Source organism: Ranitomeya variabilis, chromosome 6, assembly GCF_051348905.1.
Source record: "Ranitomeya variabilis isolate aRanVar5 chromosome 6, aRanVar5.hap1, whole genome shotgun sequence".
Lineage (NCBI taxonomy): Eukaryota > Metazoa > Chordata > Amphibia > Anura > Dendrobatidae > Ranitomeya > Ranitomeya variabilis.
This window is the reverse complement of record NC_135237.1, coordinates 284,595,501-284,622,802: the sequence shown is the minus strand read 5'-3', so window position 1 is coordinate 284,622,802 and position 27,302 is coordinate 284,595,501. Positions and strand designations below refer to the sequence as shown.

The following is a 27,302-nucleotide window of genomic DNA, read 5'->3' as shown; positions in this document are numbered from 1 at the left end:
CCACCAATCTTTAGTCTATTCGCTGACATCATTCAATGTCTGGCACTGACAATACAAATTTGTAGACATCTATGATGCAACTTAAAGTAGTCTGTGTCTGTGTCCTATATTGGCACCATTAAATAGTTACTGCCAAATTACTATGTCAGAAACTCAGCAGATGAGCCCACCCCTGTACCTAAGTATGCCACCTTTTTTTTTGTTTTGGTTGTTTTGCGAGACATTAACATCTATTTATATTTTGGGAGTACTGGGACAGACACTCCTTGCACTACTCCTCCACTCACCACCAAGCTGCCCGTGTATCCATGTAACCGCTGTAAAACTGCCATGAGCCTATTGTTTGTTATTTTAGGCCTTTGAAGCCTGTCTGCGGTCCCTCCTTCCACTAGTCCTCCACTGACCAGACCACTGCTGCCCGTGTACCCCTGGAACCAATTATAAAGTGCCTACAGCCAGCCCATTTTTTTATGTTAGGCCTTTGAAGCCTGTCTGCGGTCCCTCCTTCCACTAGTCCTCCACTGGCCAGACCACTGCTGCCCGTGTACCCCTGGAACCAATTATAAAGTGCCTACAGCCAGCCCATTTTTTTATGTTAGGCCTTTGAAGCCTGTCTGCGGTCCCTCCTTCCACTAGTCCTCCACTGACCAGACCACTGCTGCCCGTGTACCCCTGGAACCAATTATAAAGTGCCTACAGCCAGCCCATTTTCTTATGTTAGGCCTTTGAAGCCTGTCTGCGGTCCCTACTTTAAATACTCCTCCACTCACCACCAAGCTGCCTGCCCGTGTATCCATGTAACCGCTGTAAAACTGCCATGAGCCTATTGTTTGTTATGTTAGGCCTTTGATAGCCTGTCTGCGGTCCCTACTTTAAATACTCCTCCACTCACCACCAAGCTGCCTGCCCGTCTATCCATGTAACCGCTGTAAAACTGCCATGAGCCTATTGTTTGTTATGTTAGGCCTTTGATAGCCTGTCTGCGGTCCTTACTTTAAATACTCCTCCACTCACCACCTAGCTGCCTGTGTATCCATGTAACCGCTGTAAAACTGCAATGAGCCTATTGTTTGTTATTTTAGGCCTTTGATAGCCTGTCTGCGGCCCCTACTTGCAATACTCCTCCACTGACCACAATGCTGCCTGGAGTGCCTGCCTGTGTATCCATGTAACCGATGTAAAACTGCCATGACTGCCTACTGTTTGTTATTTTAGGCCTTTGATAGCCTGTCTGCGGCCCCTACTTGCAATACTCCTCCACTGACCACAATGCTGCCTGGAGTGCCTGCCTGTGTATCCATGTAACCGATGTAAAACTGCCATGAGTGCCTACTGTTTGGTATTTTAGGCCTTTGATAGCCTGTCTGCAGCCCCTACTTGCAATACTCCTCCACTGACCACACCAATGCTGCCCGTGTACCCCTGGAACCTATTTAAAAGTTCATAGAGCCTAGTTATATATTTTATTTACTATTAATAAGGCCATGATGGACTACGCTGTACCACGCTACAAGCTAACCAGTCGACACTTCTTTTGCGAGAAAAGCCATCCCAACCCTCCACCAGCATGTAGAAGACCGCATTGTCCATGCACTCTGGCAATCTGTGAGTACAAAGGTGCACATGACAACAGACGCATGGACCTGTAGGCATGGCCACGGAAGATTACGTGTCCATTACGGCGCAATGGGTTAATGTGGTGGATGCATGGTCCACAGGGGACAGCCTACTAAGTCTGTCTGCAGTCCCTAATTCAAATTGTCCTCCACTGTCTAAATCGGAGCTTCCACCTTCTGGCTTTCGGCCTATAGTATCAGAAATTAAACTGCATTTGGCCTTCAACTTTGGTTAGGGCCTACTAACGGCTTCTGCCCCTCCCTGGTGTTGCCCTCAACTAAATAAAGCTGAGCTTCAACCTTCTGCTCCAAATTACCATTTTAAAAAATGCAATAGGCTTTTCCGGCCTACTAAAGGTGTCTGTCTGTGTGCCCCTGCCTGGTGTTGTCCTCAACTAAATAAAGCTGAGCTTCAACCTTCTGCTCCAAATTACCATTTTAAAAAATGCAATAGGCTTTTCCGGCCTACTAAAGGTGTCTGTCTGTGTGCCCCTGCCTGGTGTTGTCCTCAACTGAACAAAGCTGAGCTTCCACATTCTGGCTTTCGCCCTATACTATCAGATATTAAACTGCATTTGGCCTACTAGTGTGGTTAGGCCCTTGAAACAGTGTCTGCTGCTCTTGGGTTTGCTACTCCACTGAACAAAGCAATGCCGCCTGTTTAGTCCTGTTACCAATTTTGAACTGCATTTAGCCTACTTTATTCTTTGGCCCTATATCTGTTTCCTCCTCATCCTGCCCATTGCCCAGCCACTGCTAAATGAGTCTGCTGGTACATTGACCTAGACCACTACATTCCCCTTGTACTCTACACAGCCAGAATCTGACCCTGCTGAAAGTAAGGTTCCCCTTCCCGCATGTTATACCACCTTACACAGGGACAAAGAGGAAGGTGCAGATGAAAGTGCAGGTTCCTTCATCAGGTGGGGGGGCATACTCGTTGGCGACGTCACTGGCACAGGGCCCCTCAGAGTACGCAAAAGTGTCGCTGCTGGTGGGAGGCGCCCCCGCCATGCAAACACACCGCCGTACTTTGAGGGGCCCTGTGCCAGTGCCAATGCGAACGAGTGGGCCCCCCCCTGCTTGCTCAGGATCACAGCACTTGCAACGTTTAAATACTTACCTTTCCCTGCAACACCGCCGTGACGTAGTCCGCATTTCCTGGGCCCACGAAAAACTTGAGCCAGCCCTACTCCCCCCACAACTTTCCCCCAATTCCCTATGCCCAACTATTATTATACAGTTAATTAAGATTGGCAAGCTTCAGAAACAAGAATGGATGTTTTTGGCATTAAAATGGGCACTGTAGGTGTTTTCCTGGCCTCCACTCACTGCCGACTATGCTTCCCCATTGACTTGCATTGGGTTTCGTGTTTCGGTCGATCCCCGACTTTTAGCGATAATCGGCCGACTGCACTCGACTCGACTCTGGACAAAATCGGGTTTCCCAAAACCCTACTCGATCTTAAAAAAATGAAAGTCGCTCAACTCTAACCTCAAGGTCTCACACCATTTTACTCCCAGTCTTAAGCCCATTGTGTGGATGAGAATAGTAGAGCCAGGGGAGACGTCACCCCAGGAGGTCACACATGCAGTCCCAGATAATGGAATATGCTTCATTTTGTGAGCTAAAGGAAAATGTTTAAGGGTGAGGGAGAAAAAGACACACATTTGATGAGGCAGTGGTTGGAGTGACTTCAAAGAGAGGGGATCTAGGATGACATCCTGGAGAACATGTATGGATGTTCTTTGGAGTTTGGAGATCGGTTGCCGGCTGGGCTGGACACATGTGATACTGTTGAGGGATTTGTCATCTGGATTTCAGGAACTGCCTTAACTGGAACTGCTGCTGCTGGATACATGGGCTTTGGATGTGTTTCCTGTCATTTGGAGGAGCCTGGACTGTGACTACAGACTTTCCTTGCAGGAAATTTAAAACATGTGGGCATATGTGAGACAGTGAGTATCGCTTGGTACAGGGGCAGTGGGACAGGAATCTTGTGTACTGAGGACATTGTATTTTGCCCATTTACCTGGATATGTTGTAAAACCATGGACATATGGAATAAAAAAATAGTTGCATCGTTAACCTGCCTAGGTGTTTATTTTAACCCACAACCTCCGATCTTCTCCTTTGCTATAGTGCTGCACCAAACTAACAACAATAAGCAATTCTCTTGGAGGTGGGGCCTCTGGGACCCAAAGTCATCCTCATCCAGAAGTCTTATTCTGACCATATGGTGACCTGTGGTTTCCTTTTAAAAGTCTTCACGGCTCCAGTATGCAACTACTCGATAGGCGATCAAGGACTGTTGGCTATTAAACTAGCTTTGGAGGAGTGTCGTTTTTTGCTTGAAGGAGCAATGCATCCAGCAATCATTTTCACTAATCATAAGAACTTTAAGCCTATTTGCAGTCCGCCAGTGACTAAATCCGCATCAAGCTAGGTGGTCTCTGGTCTTCGCCCTTTTGATTTTACTGTTAATTTCTGGCCGGTGGACAAGAACGTCAAGGAGGATGCACTTTCTAGGTCCTTTCTGACTTCTGACCAAGAGGAAGAGCCTTAACACATAATTGAGTCATCAAAGATGTTTATTGTCGCTCTGGTGAATCTGTCCAGGGTTTCATCTGGAAAGACCTTTGTCACTAGACCTGACAGAAAGTGGATCTTTCAGTGGGGCCACTCATCTAAATTGGCTGGTCATTCCGGACTGAAGTAAATCGCTCTTCTCATTTCACGGAATTATTGGTGGCCTTCCCTGGGCATCAATATTTCTCATTTTGTTTTATCATTCATGTAAACATGTAAGGACCTAGGACACTAATTCCATATTGATTTCATTCATGCTGATTTCATTGTGTGGCCATGGACCACTAATATCTGCATGAGGCTGCATTGCCCTGAAGAAGTCAGCAATGATGAAACATGTTTAAACTTTTCAAGGCAGTCTATCTGTATTGACACTCATATGCAAATATTAGTGGTCCGCAGCCACAAAATGCAACTAGTGTGAATGAAATCAATATGAAGTTAATGTCCTAGGTCCTTATATGCTTTTTTAGCAAAGAAGGCATTTAGAATAGTTGATCCCATTACTAACGGGCAAAATTCCAGATGTTAGTTTAGTGCTCAATGGACTGATTATTAGGTTATTGCTTAAAACTTAATATTAATTCTGTAACAGTGAGTAGATAGCAACTGATCACTAAAAGTCTTTTAAATTGATGAAGGTCAATCTTGACAATGTGAGTCTATAAAACAAATAGGTATCTGAACGATATCTGGGACAAGCAGTTTAATCAGTATTCAATACAGATACTGTGTTTTTAGCATTGCACAATTATTAAAGTTGAAATAAAAATTGTATTTTAATATTATAGACTCTTTTGTGAGGGTGTAATTCAATAGTGTCGTTCAAAAGTACACATGCGGAATCACTTGCGTTCAAAAGCCGGCAGCGCTTTGGACGGAGGGGACATGTGCTGCATCCAAAGCATTGCCAGCTCCTGACCATGGCAACATACCCTAAGGTGGTTAAAGGGGTATGTCCTTTTCAAATATAATTCACCCCTCATTGTATTTTGTTTTAAACAACATCTTGTATTCATAATCTTGCCCAGTTCTACCAAGGAGTCCTCGCCACTGCTCTGGGTATGTGCCATTGACTGTGGTGCTGGCATCACCTTAATTGTGCTGCAACCAATCAGTGAGCTCACATTTGGATCCAGGGAAAGTGATTACAGTGCAAGTTTGTTTTTCAAAAAAATGTTGCAACATACAGTACTTGAAGCTATGATGTCAATGAAAGGTATGCCTTGCATTAAGCAACAATTTTTCACTACTACCTATGAATACTTCACCACCTTTTTTACCATGCTAACATTGATCACGTGTTGCAATGGCAGATTACTGACTTCAGATTCCTTATTCCATTCAAAGCAGTCCCTGATGCCACCATGTAAACTTGTGTAATACATATTATATAAACCTGCCCCTATAGTAGCCTGTAGTATTTAGACAGGCTCCTGGTACTGGAGATCTGCAGGGTTTTAAAAGAATGTTATTTTCTTCTTGAACAGATATTGCTCAACATTAGTGCATGAATATAAAAAAAACAGTTTAATAATCAAGCTCCACTTAACATCTGGGAATATTCAATATTTAGTAAGTTTTCTTTCTGTCCCCTAGAAACTTTGCAGTTTCCCAACAGTAGCATCTGCTTTGTATTACAGTAGCCTGCCAGGAATCACCAGTGGAACAGACAAGCAGAATAATGTAGCTGAAGTCTACTATATGAGAGAAGGGATGACCTGTGTCAGAAGAGACACTGAAAAAAAAGATGCCTGTGTCCTGCATGCTGTTATACATAGAGGATTTGGAGTTTATTATCATGGAGAGACATCATTATCCTTTATTAATCCTGTCTAGAGGACTCCAGAATTCCACTCCAGCTGTATGAATGATAGCAAACAGTTACAGACGTGGATTTTTCAGATTGTTTTTTTTTTCTATTTCTTTAGTAAGTGATTTCTTGCTTTACTAAAATAGAATGCTTATCTGTTCATTCTTAAAAGAGTTTTACTTCTATTATATTAAATTATATTTTACATTAACAGATACTTTGAAGCACATTTCATAGTTACATTCATAACAAAAAAAGCCAGATCTAATGTAGCATGAAGATGAAATATCGAAATCTGGGAAATGAAAAGATATATATATGACACTAGGTGTACAAGCCCAAAACTTTACTGTTCGGTTTCGCCCATCACTAATTATATGAATCAATTTTTCAAAACAACAGTCTCACCGTCTGAAATTAAATATTATTGCAACTATGTCTGGGTTCAATTTTCCTAGTAGCAACCTGATCAAGATTGAGAAAAATGGCAAATTTGTTGAAAATTATTCAACCAAAATACTTTAAATTTCATAAGTGAAATTAAAAAAAATATATACAGTGGGGAAAATAAGTATTTTATACACTGCTGATTTTGCAAGTTTTCCCACCTACAACAAATAGAGAGGTCTGTCATTTTTATCATAGGTATACTACAACTGTGAGAGACAGAATCTTAAAAGAATCCAGAAAATCACATTGCATGATTTTAACATAATTGCTTTTCATTTTATTGCATGAAATAAATATTTGATACAATAGAAAAACATAGGTTAATATTTGGTACAGAAACCTTTGCTTGCAAATACTGAGGTGAGACGTTTTCTATTGTTCTTGACCAAGTTTACACACACTGCAGCAGGGATTGTGGCCCACTCCCCCATACAGATCTTCTTCAGATCAGAGGTCAGTGGGCAACATTGAGTTTCAACTTACTCCAAAGATTTTCTATTGGGTTCAGGTATGGAGACTGTGCCAGGCCACTCCAGGACCTTGAAATGCTTCTTACGGAGTAACTCCTTAATTGCCGTGGCTGTGTGTTTCAGGTCATTGTCATGCTGGAAGACCCAGCACCCCCAAAGTATTATGTTTTCCCCACAATGCTTCACGGTTGGGACTATGCTCATGGGGTTGTACTTATCCTTCTTCTTCCTCCAAACACAGTGAGTGGAGATGATGCCAAAAAATTGTATTTTGGTCTCATCCGACAATATAACCTTCTCACATGCCTTCTATATATCATCCATTGGGTCATTGGGGAACTTAAAATCGGCCTGGACATGTGCTGGAGTGAGCAGGGGGACCTTGCCATGCTCTGACAACGTAGTGTTTTACTAACAGTCAAGATCTTGCATGGAACCCCAGACTGAGGAAGAGTGACAGTAATCTTGTGTTTCTTCCGTTTTCTAATAATTGTGCAAACAGTTGTTGCCTTTTCACCAAGCTGTTTGCCTGTTATCCTGTTGCCCATCCCTGACTTGTGCAGGTCTAGAATTCTGCCCCAGGTGTCCTTAGACAGCTTTTTGGTCTTGTCCATGGTGAAGAGGTTGCAGTGTGATTGATTGAGTGTGTGGACAGGTGTCTTTTATACTTGTAGATTGTGAGCCTTCGCGGGCAGGGTCCTCTCTCCTCCTGTTCCAGTTATGAATTGTATTGTTTAAGATTATTGTACTTGTTTTTATTATGTATACCCCTCGTCACATGTAAAGCGCCATGGAATAAATGGCGCTATAACAATAAATAATAATAATAATAATAATACAAGTAACGAGTTCAAACAGGTGCAATTAAAACAGGAAATGAGAGCAGAGTAGGAGGGCTTCCTAAAGAAAAACTAACAGGTCTGTGAGAACCAGAATTTTTGCTTATTGGTAGGTGATCAAGTACTTATTGCATGCAATAAGATGCAAATTAATTATTTAAAAATCATACTATGTGATTTTCTGGATTTTTTTTAAGATTCTGTCCCTCACAGTTGAAATGTACCTATGATAAAAATTGCAGTCCTCTCCATTCTTTGTAGCTGTTAAAACTTGCAAAATCTGCAGTGTATCAGGTACTTATTTCCCCCACTGTCTATATTATTTTTTTCTAAAGTTGGTAAGAAATGTTTGGGATGGTGGAATTGACAGAGTTTGAATAAGAAGAAATAATATGAATGCTGACCGTATGTCTTATCGGTTGAACTCTTTCCATTCTCTGTAAAGCCAACACTTCCACGTGTGTGCGGCCTTTATGCAGGACAGACCAGAAGTAAAACATTTGTCAGAAAGGGCAACATTGTTTAAATAAGATATATTTTAAAATATACTTATATATCAATTTTTTTTCTTTAAAAATTTGAAAACTTGGAAAAAAATGTTTTTGTCACCATTTTCTGAGACCCATAGCATTTCCATTCTTCTGAATCTGGGGCTGTGTGAGGGCTTATTTTTTGTGCCCTGATCTAACGTTTGTATTGATATCATTTGGTGGTAGATACGATGTTTTGATTGCCTCTTATTACATTTTATTGCAATGTTGTGGTGGGGAAAAAAACATGATTCTAACATTTTGATTTATTTTCTTGGTACACTGTTTACTGATCGGATAATTTTTTTCTATATTTTGATAGATCAGACATTTCTGAAAGCTGCAATACCAAATATGTGTATCTTTTATTTTTTTAATTGTTTTACTTTTAATTGGGCAAAAGGGGGTAATTTGAATAGTCCCCTAAGGAGACTTGAAGCTGTGATCATTCGATCTCCTATGCTAAGCATAGCTTTAGCACTGCTATGTATAGCAGAAATCACAATCTCCTATGAAAGACAGATTGCAAAGGCGTATCATAATGACAGGTACTAGGATCTTTTGCAGATGCCCTGCTGTCATGACAACCCATTGGCACACCGTGATCACGTGACATGAGCGTCGATGGGTGAGATTTGTGAAGTGCTTCTGGGTGGCACGTGTTAAATCCTGCTGTCAGTGATTGACAGCGAGATTTAAATGCTTAACAGACGCAGGTGGAGCTTTGTTTTACCTACGGCTGTTAAAGGTTCCTGATGGCTGATGTCTATTTTCCTATGTATTGCCTGCAAGGGACGCTCTAATCAATGAACTTGCTGCTCAGACACCAACTACCAGAGACCCACTGGCCATTTTCAGCCATCATACTCTACTCCTGGAGCCATAGTTCGAAAACGTTCTCACTGCAAATGAGAGAGAGATGATCAGCAATTGAGTTCTCAACTGTTGTCACATGAACTGCCATCCAGATCTATACCATAGTTAACTGAAAAACCTGTTTAGAACAGTAAATGTTGGATGAGCCGAAATTGATTTGGCACAACGATTATTGACAAAACCACCAAATTAAGCAAGGGAGGACACTCAAAAGGTCCCGCCATTCATTAAGAAACATTTAATCCACAAATGAAAGATGCCAATTAGCCGATATCAATTTTTTTAATTTAAGTTGAACCACATGAGGTGGATAGGGAATTTTAAATCCAAAATGAAAACTCACCTGCAACAACACAGCCTTATGCAGCGTAGGGTGCCTATTTAAATAGGATGTTATCGAAGGAAGCATCACAGGGCTCTCCCCTTTGGCAATATTCCCTCCAGATCTAATTTTCTGTTTATTAAAACAGCGGGCCGCTCTGTGTGATGACCCACTACATCCTGAACACTGGTGCTTAAATTTATAGTTCCCCTCAAACTTACAGTCGCCAACATTATACTACTAACATACTCCCAGCTTCGTTCCTGCAGACACAGCTTGGGGCACCACCCCCTGCAGAATGCTGGTTGGGTAATCCAGTCCCCCTGGAAAGGACCGACCATAATGACCATAATGGGATAGTGTGATAACCTTCAGCCACAGTCCTATGTTCTTTTGGTCGCAGTATATGTAACACCCCAGGTAACCAGTTGTTACACTGATGTTTCCTTCCTTTCAGGGAGGGTGATATCATGCTTGGAGGCAAGGGGGATTCCCTTTATCAGGTAATGCACCTACATACAACACATTCTGAATCCAGGCCAGAAAGGGGAACTTAGAACCCGGATTCAGTGGAGCTTCCCCAGCTTTAAGTGTTCTGGTCTGGAGTGTCATGATCCATTCCAGGGTTTAGTCCTGTCTGCTCTTTTTCTGGGCGGATCATGTCAAGGGTTAACTTTGCTCTGCCTCACTCTGGGTTCAGGTTTGCTATTTAGCTCCCAGGCATCCTGCTGGTGGTGTCAGCTATTGTTCTGCCTTCAGCGTGTGAACCTGACTCGGGTAACCCTTGATTTGTCCCGCTATGATCCCTGACTTGCACCATGTCTGTTGTCTTCCTCTGTTTGCCCTTTTTTTCAGTGTTTTCTCTGTTTCTCGGTTTGATTATCTGGTTTCTGACTCGGCCTGTATTCGGACTCGCTTCTGCTTTCTGTTTTTGTCTTATCCGCTTCTGACCATTGCTGACCCACCTGGCTTGCTCCTGACCATGTATATTGCTTAGGGTACTGTCACACAGTACCATTTTAATCGCTACGACGGCACGATCCGTGACGTCGCAGCGATCGTATGATTATCGCTCCAGCGTCGTAGACTGCGGTCACACGTTGCAATCACGGCGCTGGAGCGATGCCGAAGTCCCCGGTAACCAGGGTAAACATCGGGTAACTAAGCGCAGGGCCGCGCTTAGTAACCCGATGTTTACCGTGGTTACCAGCGTAAACGTAAAAAAAACAAACAGTACATACTTACATTCCGGTGTCTGTCCCCGGCGTTCTGCTTCTCTCCACTGTGTAAGCGCCATAGCCGGAAAGCACAGCGGTGACGTCAGACGTCACCGCTGTGCTCGCTTTCTGGCTGGCCGGCGCTCACACTGCAGAGAAGCTGAGACGCCGGAGGACAGACACCGGAATGTGAGTATGTACTGTTTGTTTTTTTTACGTTTACGCTGGTAACCATGGTAAACATCGGGTTACTAAGCGCGGCCCTGCGCTTAGTTACCCAATGTTTACCCTGGTTACAAGCAAACACATCGCTGGATCGCTGTCACACACAACGATCCAGCGATGTCAGCGGGTGATCAAGCGACGAAAGAAAGTTCCATACGATCTGCTACGACGTACGATTCTCAGCAGGATCCCTGATCGCTGCTGCGTGTCAGACACTGCGATATCGTAACGATATCGCTAGAACATCACGAATCGTACCGTCGTAGCGATCAAAATGGTACTGTGTGACAGTACCCTTACTCCTTTTTGTACTTTGCTTATGCACGTTTATTGACTCGGCTTGTCTGACCACTTTCTCGCCACTTGGTGGCGCCTGTGCTGCTGCACTATGAAGCTACTCTGAGTACGCAATCTCACTTCCCTCTCAAGCTCTCTCTGGTGGAGGTTGCATTACACTGCACTGCAGCAGTGTGACATTATAGCTGACCATCATTTAAAGGAATATCTGCATTTTTTTCTCTGCTAGGTTTCCTATGGATCCGCTCCATACCTTGGCAGATCAAATGGACAGCTTGACAGTGATGATACAAGACCTGTTTGTGGAACAGAGGGCCTTGGCCTCGTCTCATATTCACCTGCAAAGGGAGCTTTCTAACACAGTAAAATCATTGCAGACTGACTGTAAGCACTCTAACACTGTTGATGTTTAATTGCACTCTCCTGAACCTACAGTCAAGCTTCCAGATATCGTATCCGGTGAGAGGGAAAGCTTCTGTACTTTTAGGGAGAGTTGCAAGCTATTGTTTTCTCTTAGACCCCTGTCTTCTGGTGATGAGAGTCAGCGGGTTGGGATAATCATTTCCTTACAGCAGGAGGCACCACAGTCATGGGCTTTCTCTCTACCTGCTTCTGCCCTGAACGTGTGTCTGTAGACAGATTCTTTGAGGCTTTGGGAGTGATTTATGATGAACCAGACCGGGTCAGGGTAGCAGAGGACATGATCATGGATATCTCCCAGATTGAACTCACTGCTGAACAGTATTGTTCTGAGTTTAGGCAGTGGTCTATTGAGGTGTCTTGGGATGACTCTGCTCTGAAATGCCTGTTTGAGAGAGGACTTTCTGATCATCTCAAGGAAACGCTGGCCCTTCATACGCTACCCAGTTTCCTGGAGGAGGCCATGACCCAGGCCATTTGTATGGACCGGAGGTTACGGGAAAGAGGAATCCAGCATGAGATTCCTGTTTTGCCTGCCAAGTCTGAGGTGATGTCATTCAAGGAGACTATGGAAGTTGGTGCCACCAACCTCAAGGAGAAAGAGAGGAAGTGACGACATGATGGGAAATTATGTTTTTATTGTGGAGATCTGGGACATTGGAAGAAGGACTGCCCCTCTTGTCCATCAAGTAACAAGCTGCAGAGTCTGGGTGATAGTCTAGGAAGTCATCCAGACTCCCAGGTACCATTTTCATAATTTCAAAAAGTTTTGTTACAGGTGGAACTGTGTTATGGAGGTGGTTTTGCATCCACTTCAGCGTTTGTGGACTGTGGATCTTCCATGAACTTCATTGACTCTAGTCTGGTGTCCAAGTTAAAGTTAGGGACAGTTAAGCTAGAGACTCCCATCCATATCGTTGCCATTGATAAGACACCGTTGGCTCAAAATATCCTTAAGTTTAAGTTTGTTGAGTTCCTCCTCAAGGTGCGTTCCTTGCACTAGGAACGAATTTCATGTTATGCTATGAATAATCTTCCTGTGGGACTGTTGTTTTGGTTCCCCTGGTTGCAGAGGCATAATCCTGTTATAGACTGGGGATCTCGTGATATTGTTAAATGGGGTTCTAATTGTTCCAATGGTTGTCTTTCTGCTGTATTTGTGTCTGCCATTAGTCCAGAGGGTATTCCAGAGTACCTGAAGGACTTTGGGGATGCGTTCTCCAAAAAAGAGGCTGATGTCTTGCCACCCCATTGTCCTTATCATTGTACCATCAATCTTATTTTGGGTTCTAAATTGCCCAAAGCCCATTTGTACAATCTTTCTGGCCCGGAACATATTGTTATGAAAAACTATATCTCTGATAGTCTACGCAAAGGTCACATCCGTCCCTCTGTCTAACTTGTGGCCGAGCGATTCTTTTTTGTCAAGAAAAAAGTGTGGTTGTCTATCAGGAACATTCGTCTTAAGGTTCCTTCTGCTAAGCTAAGTGCCTGGTTTATTGGTCCTTACGAGATTATTGAGGTGGTCAATCCAGTTACCTTTCGCTTATGGCTTCCTCTGTCGCTTCAGATCCCCAATGTGTTCCATAAGTCCCTTCTTAAGCCAGTTGTACCATCCTCTGCTGGGTCTCCATTCCCTCCGCCTCCTGTCTCTGTGGATGGTCAGACCGAGTTCAAAGTGGAACGGATTGTGGATTCTCGCACGGTCTGTAGTTCACTTCAGTATTTGTTCCACTGGAGGGGTTACGGTCCTGAGGATCGATCTTGGGTCCCGGCAACGATCTGTCCATGCTGATCGATTGGTCTGGGCATTTCATTATCCTGGGAAACCTGGAGGTCCTGTGGCCCCCCTTGAGAGGAGGGTACTGTCATGATCCATTCCAGGGTTTAGTACTGCCTGCTCTGTTTTTTCTGGGCGGATCATGTCAAGGGTTAACTTTCTCTGCCTCACTCTGGGTTCAGGTTTGCCATTTAGCTCCCAAGCATCCTGCTGGTGGTGTCAGCTATAGTTCTGCCTTCGGCATGTAAACCTCACTCTGGTAACCCTTGATTTGTCCTGCTGTGATCCCTGACTTGCCCCGTGTCTGTTGTCTTCCTCTGTCTGCCCTTTTCCCAGTGTTTTCTCTGTTTCTCGGTTTGATTATCTGGTTTCTGACTCGGCCCTGTATTCAGATTCGCTTCTGCTTTCTGTGTTTGTCTCATCGGCTTCAGACCCTTGCTGAACCACCTGGCTTGTTCATGACCATGTATATTTCTTACTCCTTTTTGTACTTTGCCTCTGAACATTTATTGACTCGGCTTGTCTGACCACACTCTCACCACTTGGTGGTGCCTGTGCTGCTGTTCTGTGAAGCTACTCTGAATACGCAGTCTCACTTCCCTCTCAAGCTCCCTCCGGTGGAGGTTGCATTACACTGCACTGCAGCGGCATGACATTGAGGAGGAGTTAATTCAGTCTGGAGCAGACAGTGAAGGGAGAGGAGTGGAGAGCAGTCAGCGGAGCCATGCAGCCAGGACTGAGCTGCAGCTCCAAGGAAAGGAAGTGAACCCGAGGGGTTGGATATAGTGAAGCATCAGATGAAAGAAACAACAGGAGAAGAAAAGGGGCTCAGAGGGGAACTGTGACCGGGCACCCTCAGAGCTGAAACACAGGAACCGGGCACCGGGAACCCAAGGCTGTGCTGTATTCCAGGTCGCATGGCAGAACTGGAAGGCATAGGACTTTATGTAATTTGCCCGCACCCACACCTGAAGGTGCAGCAGTATACTAGGAGCCCGGATTGTGATAGAGACCCTTTAAAAAGGCTCACACTGCCCATCATACAGGTAACGGTCCCAGGACAGGAGAGAGGACTTTGTACGGAAGCTACAGGCAGCAAGGACCTCGCATACGAGTAGGAAGGCTTACGGACTTCACCTGGGAGGGGGATCACCTTTGACTCCAGGCCAGCCGGACCACATCACCACCTGTTCCTGGTACCCTGGACTGTGGACTGCTACCATCAATAAACCAGGTAAAGATGTTACAACTCTATGTCCTCCATTTATTTGCCGGCATACACCATCTCTGCCCAGCACACCGGGAGCTCTGGGGACCCTGCTTCACCTGTAGGAAGTGTCACCATCTATGCTGCAGCAACATCACCCCAGAGGACCATTTTAAGCATCGTCGGTCCCTACTGACCGAGAACAACAGGTGGCGTCACGAATACGAACTTTATTACAACTCCCCTAAAAGCCTTTTCCCTCTTTAATTGGGTGCCCAGGGCCACGGACCGGGTCGCAGCCATCGTGACATCCACTTTAAGTGCGACCAGACCCGGTACCGAGTACCCCACTGCCCTGGTGGGCGACTCACATATACTAGGCTTCACTGCTTTCCTCTGCCAAAACTGCTCATCATATCATAACCAAGTCTGTCTTACATAAGTGTGATAAATCTCCCCAATAGGATCCAAGTAACAGAAAAGCCTGCAGCAATGCTCTGGAGCCCTCTTACCTACAACCAGAGGCGTAGCTAAGGGTTCAGCTCAGGGGGGGCGAACCTTCTGAGTGGGCCCCTAACCCTTGATTACAACTGTGGTGGCACACTTTAATCATGGGTATAGGGGGAACCTCAGTAGATGATCCTGCTGTAATCGAAAATGTATAATGGCCCCCGCTTTAGCCCCCACGTTGTATCTTTCTTGGATCCTGGACTCTGTCCCTTTCTGTGGGCTGCAAATTGCAGAAAATAAAAACAGCCAGTAAATGCGTATAGAGTCCATCATATGGGAATAGGTCCCTGAATTAAACCAGGAAACCCTAAAAGGAATACTCTTGTCTGGACAAGACCCTAAGGGTATGTGTCCACGTTCAGGATTGCATCAGGATTTGGTCAGGATTTTTCATCAGTATTTGTAAGCCAAAACCAGGAGTGGAACAATTAGAGGAAAAGTATAATAGAAACACATGCACCAATTCTGCATTTATCACCCACTTACAAATACTGATGAAAAATCCTGACCAAATCCTGATGCAATCCTGAACGTGGACACATACCCTAAAGAGGTGAATGGAAAACAAGAGGAAAGCAGAAGAAAGGGGGGGGGGGGGGGGTTAAAATATCACACAATGAAAGAAGAAAGTGCGCCCCCTGTATGTCATCTCTTCTTTTTTTCCCTTCTCCCCATTTGCGGGCCATGTTATTCAGACTGAGTATACATATGCATCTATATGTGATTGTAATTATCTATACTCACCTACTGGCTGTTCCCATTTTTATTCTATTTGGTTTTTCATCATATATATTTAGGCTACTTTCACACTAGCGTCGGGCTCCCCGACGCTAGCGTTGTCTCCGCCGCACAACGGGGGCAGCGGATGCATTTTTTCAGCGCATCCGCTGCCCCATTGTGAGGTGCGGGGAAGTGCGGGGAGGTGGGGGTGGAATTCCGGCCGCGCATGTGCGGTCGGAAAAAGCGGACCGTCGGGAGCAAAAAACGTTACATGTAACGTTTTTTGCTCCCGACGGTCCGTCACAACACGGCGCAACAGTCGTACGACGGTTGCGACGTGTGTCAATGCGTCGCAAATGCGTCGCTAATGTTAGCCAATGCAGAAAAAACGCATCCTGCAAGCACTTTTGCAGGATGCGTTTTTTCGGCAAAACGACGCATTTGCGACGTATTGCAGTTAACGCTAGTGTGAAAGTAGCCTTATACTCAACTTTATGGGGATTTTTATGATGTTTGTTACCTTGTATTTACTGATATGAGATGACACACACTGGACTGATAGGACCCTGACCCCAGCTGCAGGACCACATTACAAGAGATAGAGAGAGACTGAGAGACAGACAGAGAGAGATAGACAGAGAGACTGAGACAGAGAGAGCGAGACCTAGACTGAGACAGAGAGACTGAGAGAGACAGAGAGAGACTGACAGAGAGACAGACAGATTGAGAGAGAGACAGAGAGACTGACAGAGACTGAGAGCGAGACAGAGAGCGAGACAGAGACAAACTGAGAGTGAGACAAAGACTGAGCCAGAGAGAGACTGCCAGAGAGTGACAGAGAGAGACTGACAGAGACCGAGACTGACAGAGAGACACAGAGAGAGCGCTAGACAAAGACTGAGACAGAGAGACAGTGAGAGACAGAGACTGACAGAGAGACTGAGACTGAGAGAGTGACAGAGAGTGACTGACCCTGAGAGACAGAGACTCAGAGAGACTGAGAGAGAGCGAGACAGAGCGAAACTGAGAGAGCGAGACAGAGAGTGAGCGAGACAGACAGAGCGAGACAGACAGAGAGCGAGACAGAGAGTGAGCGAGACAGAGAGTGAGCGAGACAGAGAGCGAGCGAGACAGAGAGCGAGCAAGACAGAGAGTGAGAGCGAGACAGAGAGTGAGAGCGAGACAGAGAGTGAGAGCGAGAGAGCGTGAGTGAGACAGACAGAGAGAGCGAGACAGAGTGAGAGGGAGACAGAGAGCAAGACAGAGAGCGAGACTGACAGAGCGAGAGAGACAGAGAGCGAGAGAGACAGAGAGAGCGAGACAGAGAGAGACTGACAGAGAGAGACAGAGAGCGAGAGAGACTGAGAGAGACTGACAGAGACAGAGCAAAACGGATGCAAGAAATCTCAGGGACTTGTCAGGAGGGGAGCAGTGTCCTGCCTCCTCCTTATTGCACAGTGCAGTCACCTCCAGCCCCCTGCAGCCTGAGCTCCTACGTCGTCCTATCTCCTGTCCTGCTCCTGTATGCAGGGCTCAGGGAGGGAAGAAGCAGCGTCCTGAAGTCTCTTCAGCTGCAGACACCACACAGCCGCCAATGTGTGCGTGTCTGCAGTATGCTCTGCTGGAGGCAGCAGGTACAGTGCTGGCACCCAGCGTCCCCGGGTACATGCTCCTCTACAGGACAGACCGCGGCAGTGCAGGGAGATTCTGTCCCTGCTCTGCTGCAGAGGCTAGCTCAACTATATTGGCGTGCAAGTAGGCTAATATAGTTAAGGGTAGCGTAGCTCCAGGTGGGCCCCCTCTGAGCTCGGGGCCCGGGGCGACCGCACCCTCTGCCCCCCTGGTAGCTACGCTACTGCCTACAACACTAGCTAAGATGGCAAAAGACTGCAACCAACTCAAAAACATCTGTGGAATTACCCTCCATCTATGCTTCTCCTCCTCCTTTTTACTCTCATCGTTCTTTAACTTATCCAAGTTAAAATTTTCCAAGGAAAGGAGGAACATTTTTCCACCCAATCTTCCTTCCATATCTTATCATTCGCCTACTTTTTTAAATGGGATCCAAGAGGGCCCTCAGAACAGACATACAGTAAACCCTCCCTTTTGCCTTCTCATCCAGAACTATCCTGTCAGTCTCCTTATCTTTTTCTGTTTGCACTGACAATGAAACCCCTCTGCTATGTTCGACTTCACCCTCCACTCAAATAACCACCTGCCCTAAAGCATAAGGCCCTGGCACCCAGACAGGAACTGTGGACCCCATCAGCCCGCTATTTGCTTGATGCAATCTATCTAACAATACACAAACACCCCTAACAAATTTTACTACTTCCCCTTTCTGACTCCAAAGCTCCCAAATTAGACTAATGCAAGTGCTCCGCACAAAAACTTGGGGCTTGGCTAAAACCCACCGACAGGGAAGCTGGACTGAGATCAGATGAACAAAACGTAGAGGTGTACTCACTGGGCTGCATTGGTGCACACAACCCACCAACCCAGAAACTGGTATCCAGATGATTGACCCCTGGCTGATGATGAACCGAATATTCGTCAGCTCAACCAGGCAAGCCATCAAACTAAAATCCATGACTACAACTATGAAGCAAAACTATGGCTGTGCGACCTTCCGGGATCCAGGCATCAGAGGCATCCATCCTGAACTTGAAAACCACTTTTTCCCAGAACCAGCATGGACCACTGACAAGGGATTTCCTTAAGAATAGACAGTTCCATCAGAAGAATCCCCAGATGGGACCGCTACCATTTTCTTGAAACCTGGAACACTAGAGGCAGCAGGCCTGGTCAGCTGACCGACTTCAGGCCTGCCCACAGACCCCAGCCACCTGGAATGATTCCTCCCATGTTGCGACCTGCAGCTAGTGGCACTCTATAGGCCTAGCCCTATGTGGGAACGCAGCCTCACCCTCTTCAGCTGGACCTCCCAGGATCTCCTACGTTCTTGTTTGAACTGCGGCTCCATTCACGCCATCAGCAGCAATCCTGAGCTGCCCAAGGATGGCCTTGATCATCACCATGCTGTTGTTGGGTCCACAGGAGAAGGTGAGGCGGGAGCAGGTAGTTTTCACAGTGGTACCTACATGCCATTTAGCAGTCCCAACCCCTTCAGTAACTATATATATATATACACTCCATCTCGCAGCCAACCACCTCCTTTTTCCACCCATTAAACTTTTGACGCCACAAATGGCCACACTAACCTAGACACTTTGATTAACCCTTGCTTGACCTACAAAGCTGAGTGATGGGTCACTATGCCTATGGCTCTGTTGAGGCTTTGTTTTTCCTAGAAATTATGTTGTACTTTCAGTCTGAACATAACGGCATTTTCTACTAAGAACAACCATTCAGCCTCTTCACATGATAAGCATACAGTGGGTACGGAAAGCATTGAGACTCCTTTAAATTTTTCACTCTTTTTTTCATTGCAGCCATTTGGCAAATTCAAAAAAAGTTCTTTTTCTCATTATTGTACACTTTGCACCCCTATCTTGACTGAAAAAAAGCAGAAATGTAGAAATTATTTCAAATTCATTGAAAAAGAAGAAAAGAAATATCACATGGTCATAAGTATTCAGACCCTTTGATCAGACACTCATATTTAAGTCGCAAGCTGTCCATTTCTTCGTGATCCTCCTTCAAATGGTTCTACTCCTTCATTGGAGTCCAGCTGTGTTTAATTAAACTGATAGGACTTGATTTGGAAAGGCATACACCTGTCTATATAAGACCTCACAGCTCACAATGCATGTCAGACCAAATGAGAATCATGAGGTCAAAAAAACAGGCCAAGGAGCTCAGAGACAGAATTTTGGCAAGGCACAGATCTTGCCAAGGTTACAAAAAATGTCTGCAGTAGTCAATGTCCTAAGAGTTGCCTCCATAATCCTAAAATGGAAGAAGTTTAGGACCGCCAGAAACATTCCTAGACCTGGCCATCCAGCCAAACTGAGCAATCATGAGAGAAGAGCCTTGTTGAGAGAGGTAAAGAAGAACCCCAAAATCACTGTGGCTGAGTCCCAGAGATGTAGTAGGGAGATGGGAGAAAGTTCCACAAAGTCAACTATCACTGCAGCCCTCCACCAGTCAGATCTTTATGTCAGAGTGGCCCAATGGAAGCCTCTCCTCAGTGAAAGACATATGAAAGCCTGCATAGAGTTAGCTAAAAAACACATGAAGGACTCCCAGATTATGAGAAATAAGAATATATGGTCTGATGAGACAAAGATAGACCTTCTTGGTGATAAATAATTCTAAGCAGTATGTGTGGAGAAAACCAGGCACTGTTCATCACCTGCCCAGTACAATTCCAACAGTGAAACATGGTGGTGGCAGCATCATTTTTCAGCTGCAGGAACAGGACGACTGGTTGACATTGAAAGAAGCATGAATGCAGCCATGTACCGAGATATGCTTGATGAAAACCTCTTCCAGAGTGTTCTGGACCTCACATTTGGCCGAAGGTTCACCTTCCAACTAGACAATGACACTAAGCACACAGCTAAAATAACAAATGAGTGGCTTCAGAACAACTCTGTGACCATTATTAACTGGCCCAGTCAGAGCCCCTACCTAAACCCAATTGAGCATCTCTGGAGAGACCTGAAACTGGCTATCCACCAATGTTCACCATCCAACCTGATGGAACTGGAGAGGATCTGCAAGTAAGAATGGCAGAGGATCCCCAAATCCTCATGTGAAAAGCTTGTTGCAGCATTCCCTGGAAGACTCATGGCTCTACTAGCTCAAAAGGGTGCTTTTACTCAATACTGAGCAAAGGGTCTGTTAGGGCTAGCGGAACGCACCGAGTAAATATAGAGGTTTTATTATAATAGATGCGTTCGCAGCCCGGAGTCCACCGTGCAGGAGAACCTGCTGCTAGCAAACGGCAGAACTATATGGCGGTATGAGCTAACCCTGTTACTTCACAGAGTAGCCGAAACTCAAAGCACTGCGCCCTGTTAGACTTCTCAGTGGCACAGGCTAACTACTCAACTGAGAGCAGTCAGTGGTCATGCATGCACACAAACTCCTCGCCGGAGGTGCCAGCATTCTAGGGGCTTATTTCAGCCAGGTCCCTGAATACATTCACACAAAATCTTCTCGCCGGAGGTGCCAGCATTCTAGGGGCTTATTTCAGCTGGATCCCTGAACACAAACACACATGACCACAATGGCGCAAAGCACATAACATAGAACAATACTAGCGCATGGCCGTGCGGCCATGCAAGCCTTAAATAGTTACAGCACGTACAGGACCTTCCTAGAAGGACCAATGAGAGGCTGCCACAGAGCGTGAGCACCTACAGGACCTTCCTGAAGGACCAATGGCCTTAGCTGCAGTATCTGATCAAGTGACCCTCGATCTCCACTGAGAGATCTTACTCTGGGCATGCTCAGAATGAGAAAAGCAGGACTTAGTCCCAGAAGCATCTGCTCACCGCTGCCCAGCACTGACTTCCATGGCAGAAGCAGGAAAAGCAGCAGTAACTCTTTGTACAGAGTCAGACTGAGCGAGATGCTGGGACCGATGTCTCCGCTGAGCAGGCTCCACTGCGACAGAAGAAGAATGGGAGACCACAGCAGAGATGGCCCGAGATTCCCCCTGTGCAGAGGTGGGAACTCAACCCCTAACATTACCCCCCCTCCTAAGGCCCCCCCTCCTTGGGCCTCGCTACGTTCGAAGGCAGCAATGAGCTGCGGAGCCCGAATGTGCTCTGCAGGCTCCCAGGACCTATCCTCAGGACCGTAACCCTTCCAGTCCACCAAATAAAATGTTTTGCCACGAACCACCTTGCACCCTAAAATAGCGTTCACCTCATAATCGTCCATAGACGAACCCGATGTCCCGGCAGACGACTCAGAAAACCGGGACATGTATACGGGCTTAAGGAGGGACACATGAAAGGTGTCAGTGATACCTAGGCGTGAGGAAGGGCTAGACAGTAGACCACAGGATTAACCTGTTCGAGGACCTTGAAGGGACCCAAGTAGCGAGGTGCAAACTTAGTGGACTCAACACGCAGCCTGATGTTATGAGCGGAGAGCCACACTAAGTCGCCAGGAGCAAAGGTCGGGGCAGGGCGCCGATGTGCATCGGCGGAGGACCTCATTCTCTCCTTGGAGGCCCGGATGGCATCCTGAGTGCGGTCCCAAATGTCTCGTGCCTCAACTGCCCAGTCTGCCACCCTAGAGTCAGCAGAGGACACGGGCATAGGCACAGGAACCCACGGATGTTGGCCGTAATTAAGGAGGAAAGGAGTCTGACCGGTGGAGTCAACTACAGCATTGTTAAGGGCAAACTCAGCCCACGGTAACAAGGATGTCCAGTCATCCTGCCTGGCAGAAACAAAATGTTGTAAATAAGTGACCAGAGTCTGATTTGCCCTCTCAACCAACCCATTTATCTCGGGATGATAAGCCGAGGAGAGATTTAACTCAATACTGAGTAGACGACAAAGCTCACTCCAGAATCGAGAATCAAACTGGGGACCCCGGTCACTGACAATCTTGTCCAGCATACCATGTAAGCGAAAAATATGCTTGATGAACAAGGCTGCCAGAGCCCGTGCAGAAGGTAGCCGTGGAAGAGTCACCAAATGAACCATTTTGGAAAAATGGTCGGAGATCACCCAGATAATGGTGCAGCTACGAGACTTGGGTAAGCCCACCGCAAAGTCCATCCCGACCATCTCCCAGGGCCTGTCCGCCACCAGAAGAAGGTAAAGCAACCCAGCTGGCCGTTGCCGAGGGGACTTGTACTTGGCGCAAGAGACACACGCCCAAACAAAGTCTGCAACATCATGAGCCATATGCGGCCACCAGTATGTCCTCGCCAGTAACTCCTTTTGTCCTTTTGGAACCAAAATGTTACACCAACCCTGGATGATTGTGCCCAAGAGAGAACCTCCGGTCGCAAACTGGATGGTACAAAAGTCTTGCCCGGAGGCACAGACTCTAGCGAAACCGGGGCCAAAGTCCTCAGGCTCTCAGTGGGGACAATAAGCCGAGGCTCCTCTTCCTCCTCCACAGATGACACAACGGAGCGAGAAAGAGAATCGGCACGAATGTTCTTCTCCCCAGAAAGAAAATGGAGGGTGAAATGAAACCGGGAGAAGAACAAGGACCATCTGGCCTGGCGAGAATTTAACCGCTGGGCTGTCTGCAGGTACACCAAATTTTTATGATCTGTGAAGACTTGAAAGGGAAAACGAGCTCCCTCCAAGAGATGTCTCCACTCCGAGAAAGCCAACTTCATGGCTAGCAACTCCCTGTCCCCGATGGAATAATTCCTCTCTGCTGGTGAGAAGGTCTTAGAAAAGAAGAAGCAAGGATGCTTCCGACCTTGAGCATCCTTTTGGAAGAGGACTGCTCCAGCACCAACAGATGAGGCATCCACCTCCATGATAAAAGGCTTATCTACATCGGGGCGATGTAGGATGGGAGCGCTAGCGAAGTGTGACTTTATGGAGTTAAAGGCCTTGGAGACCTCCTCAGACCACAATTTGGGATTTGCTCCCTTCTTGGTGAGGGCAACCAAGGGAGCTACCAAAGCTGAGAAGTGCGGAATGAACTGGCGATAATAATTAATGAACCCCATAAAGCCCTGCACCGCTTTAAGAGAATGGGGTTCCTGCCAGTCCATCACAGCCTGTAGTTTGGCAGGATCCATAGCCAATCCCTGGGTGGAGATGATATAGCCTAGGAAAGGTTAGGACTCCTGCTCGGACATACACTTCTCCAACTTGGCATAGAGGGAGTTTGCCCGTAAGAGGTCGAAGACTTTGCAAACATCTCTCCGGTGGGAGTTAATATCTGGAGAGTAGATGAGAATATCATCCAGATAGACTACGACCGAGGTGGAGAGCATATCCCGGAAGATGTCATTCACAAAGTCTTGGAAAACGGCTGGGGCATTACAGAGCCCAAAGGGCAACACCAGATATTCATAGTGCCCATCCCTGGTGTTAAAAGCCGTCTTCCATTCGTCCCCCTCACGGATGCGAATCAGGTTGTAAGCACCCCGCAGATCTAATTTAGTAAATACCCTTGCTCCCCGAAGCCTATCGAAGAGCTCAGATATCAAGGGCAAAGGATACTTATTCTTAATGGTGATGGTGTTAAGACCCCTGTAATGTATGCATGGATGCAGTTCCCCATTCTTCTTCTGCATGAAGAAGAACCCAGCCCCAGCAGGTGACACTGACTTCCTGATGAACCCTCTTGCCAGATTCTCTTGAATGTACTTAGACATTGCCTCCATCTCCTGGAGAGATAACGGGTAGACTCGACCCCGGGGAGGCTCAGCACCAGGCAAGAGGTCAATAGGACAGTCATAGGGGCGATGGGGCGGAAGGGTCTCCGCCGCCTTTTTGGAGAACACGTCCGCATAAGACCAATATTGCTTGGGGAGAGAGGATAGATCTGCGGGTACCTCTGTAGTAGCAACCTGAACGCACTCCCTCTGACACCTACCCCCACAAGATTCACCCCATCCCAAAATTCTGCCTGAGGACCACTCGATATGAGGAGAGTGGTACCGTAGCCAAGGTATCCCCAACAGGACCTCATCAATTCCCTCAGGAATGACGAGCAGAGATATAATCTCCTGATGGGATGGCGACATGGACAGAGAAAAAGGGATGGTCTGGTGTGTTATCTGTGAGGGCAGTGTCGACCCATTCACCTCTCGTACCGTTACTGGTTGAGCTAGCATAACCAGGGGTATTGCGTGACGTTGGGCGAAAGCAGAAGACATAATATTGCCCTCCGCCCCTGAATCCACGCAGAGCTCTACCGAGTGGGAGGATGAGCCTATAATAATTGTCCCCTTAAAGGACAATTTGGAGGCAAACGTCGCTGTGTCTAGTGTACCTCCACCTACTACCACTAGACGCTGACGTTTCCTCGACCGCTGGGGACATCTGGTGGCAAGATGTCCTGACTGCTGGCAAATATGCTCCGTGTCATGGGTGACTCGAGGTCCTAAAAAGACCTGTTTCAGAGTTCTCAGGAACAGCACAGCACTCTGCACCACATGAACGCTCCCACAGCGGTGTAGCCCATTCCAACACCCTGTCCGACAAGAGAGACACAATAAATCCCACCTTAGCCCGCTCTGTGGGCTAAGGTAAATAGAGCACTGATTCATGAATCCCCTACAAGATTTGCTATCTCCAGAAAATTTTTCTGGCAGCGAGGGGCGAGATAATATCGGAACGGGGGTGGCAGTGGACAAGGTTGCTGCAGCCACGCTAGCAGCCTGTACAGCTACTGCGGTAACATCCACAGCTGAGGTTGAGCTCTCGAGAGCCGCCAACCTACCCTCCAGCTGCTGGATATACCGCAAGGATTGCTGAATGTCCGCCATTTACTAGCCAGACCCTGGCGCTAGTATTATGTTAGGGCTAGCAGAACGCACCGAGTAAATATAGAGGTTTTATGGTTTTATTATAATAGATGCGTTCGCAGCCCGGGGTCCACCGTGCAGGAGAACCTGCTGCTAGCAAACGGTGGAACTATATGGCGGTATGAGCTAACCCTGTTACTTCACAGAGTAGCTGAAACTCAAAGCACTGCGCCCTGTTAGACTTCTCAGTGGCACAGGCTAACTACTCAACTGAGAGCAGTCAGTGGTCATGCATGCACACAAACTCCTCGCCGGAGGTGCCAGCATTCTAGGGGCTTATTTCAGCCAGGTCCCTGAGTACATTCACACAAAATCTCCTCTCCGGAGGTTCCAGCATTCTAGGGGCTTATTTCAGCCGGGTCCCTCAACACAAACTCACATGACCACACTGGCACAAAGCACATAACATAGAACAATACTAGCGCATGGCCATGCGGCCATGCGAGCCTTAAATAGTTGCAGCACGTACAGGACCTTCCTAGAAGGACCGATGAGAGGCTGCCACAGAGCGTGAGCACCTACAGGACCTTCCTGAAGGACCAATGGCCTTAGCTGCACTATCTGATCATGTGACCCTCGATCTCCACTCAGAGATCTTCCTCTGGGCATGCTCAGAACGAGAAAAGCAGGACTTAGTCCCAGAAACGTCTGCTCGCTGCTGCCCAGCACTGACTTCCATGGCAGAAGCAGGAAAAGCAGCAGTAACTCTTTGTACAGAGTCAGACTGAGCAAGACGCTGGGACCGACATCTCCGCTGAACAGGATCCACTGCGGCAGAAGAAGAATGGGAGACCGCAGTGGAGATGGCCTGAGATTCCCCCTGTGCAGAGGCGGGAACTCAACCCCTAACAGGGTCTGAATACTTATGACCATGTGCTATTTCAGTTTTTCTTTTTTAATAACTTTGCAAAAATGTCTACATTTCTGTTTTTTTTCAGTCAAGATGGGGTGCAGAGTGTACATTAATGAGAAAAAATGAACTTTTTTGAATTTACCAAATGGCTGCAAAGTTGTGCACCATTTGGCGGTGTCCTCTGAATGGAGGCCTGAGTCTATGCAATGTGATAGGACTTTGACCAGAGCTGAACGGCAAGAACACAGACGTCAGAATGGGCTGTGTTTTTACTGTGGTGACTCCTCTCATGCTATCTCTGATTGTCTTAAGCGCACTAAGAGGTTCGCTAGGTCTGTCACCATTAGTACTTTGCAGCCTAAATTTCTCTTATCTGTTACTCTGATTTGCTCACTGTCGTCCTACTCTGTTATGGCATTTGTGGATTCAGGCGCTGCCCTGAACTTGATGGACTTGGAGTTTGCCAGGCGCTGTGGTTTTTCCTTGGAGCCTTTGCAGAGTCCTATTCCCTTAAGGGGGATTGATGCTACGCCATTGGCCAAGAATAAACCTCAGTACTGGACTCAGCTGACCATGTACATGGCTCCCGCACATCAGGAAAATATCCGCTTTTTGGTGTTGCATAATTTGCATGATGTTGTTGTGTTGGGTTTGCCATGGTTACAGGTTCATAATCCAGTACTGGATTGGAAATCAATGTCTGTGTCTAGTTGGTGTTGTCAAGGGATACATGGTGATGTTCCTTTGATGTCAATTTCTTCTTCCACTCATTCTGAAGTCCCTGAGTTTTTGTCGGATTACCAGGATGTATTTGATGAGCCCAAGGGTTCTTTTTTGTGGCCAAGAAGGATGGCTCTCTGAGACCCTGTATAGATTACCGCCTTCTCAAAAAAATCATGGTCAAATTTCAGTACCCTTTGCCTCTGTTGTCTGATTTGTTTGCTCGGATTAAGGGGGCTAGTTGGTTTACCAAGATTGACCTTCGAGGGGCGTATAATCTTGTGCGTATTAAACAGGGCGATGAATGGAAAACAGCATTTAATACGCCCGAGGGCCATTTTGAGTACCTGGTGATGCCATTCGGGCTTTCTAATGCTCCATCTGTGTTTCAGTCCTTTATGCACGACATCTTCCGGA

General features: G+C 46.5%; 1 long non-coding RNA gene across 2 annotated transcripts in view; it reads left to right on the top strand.

The window, feature by feature from the left end:
• The window catches only part of LOC143781106 (uncharacterized), a 226,604-nt gene that overhangs the window by 11,749 nt on the left and 187,553 nt on the right, over positions 1–27,302 (top strand). For both annotated transcript variants that reach the window (XR_013216560.1, XR_013216561.1), the window contains exon 2: positions 5,850–6,070. This is a non-coding gene — a long non-coding RNA (uncharacterized LOC143781106). The remainder of the gene's footprint in view (positions 1–5,849; positions 6,071–27,302) is intronic.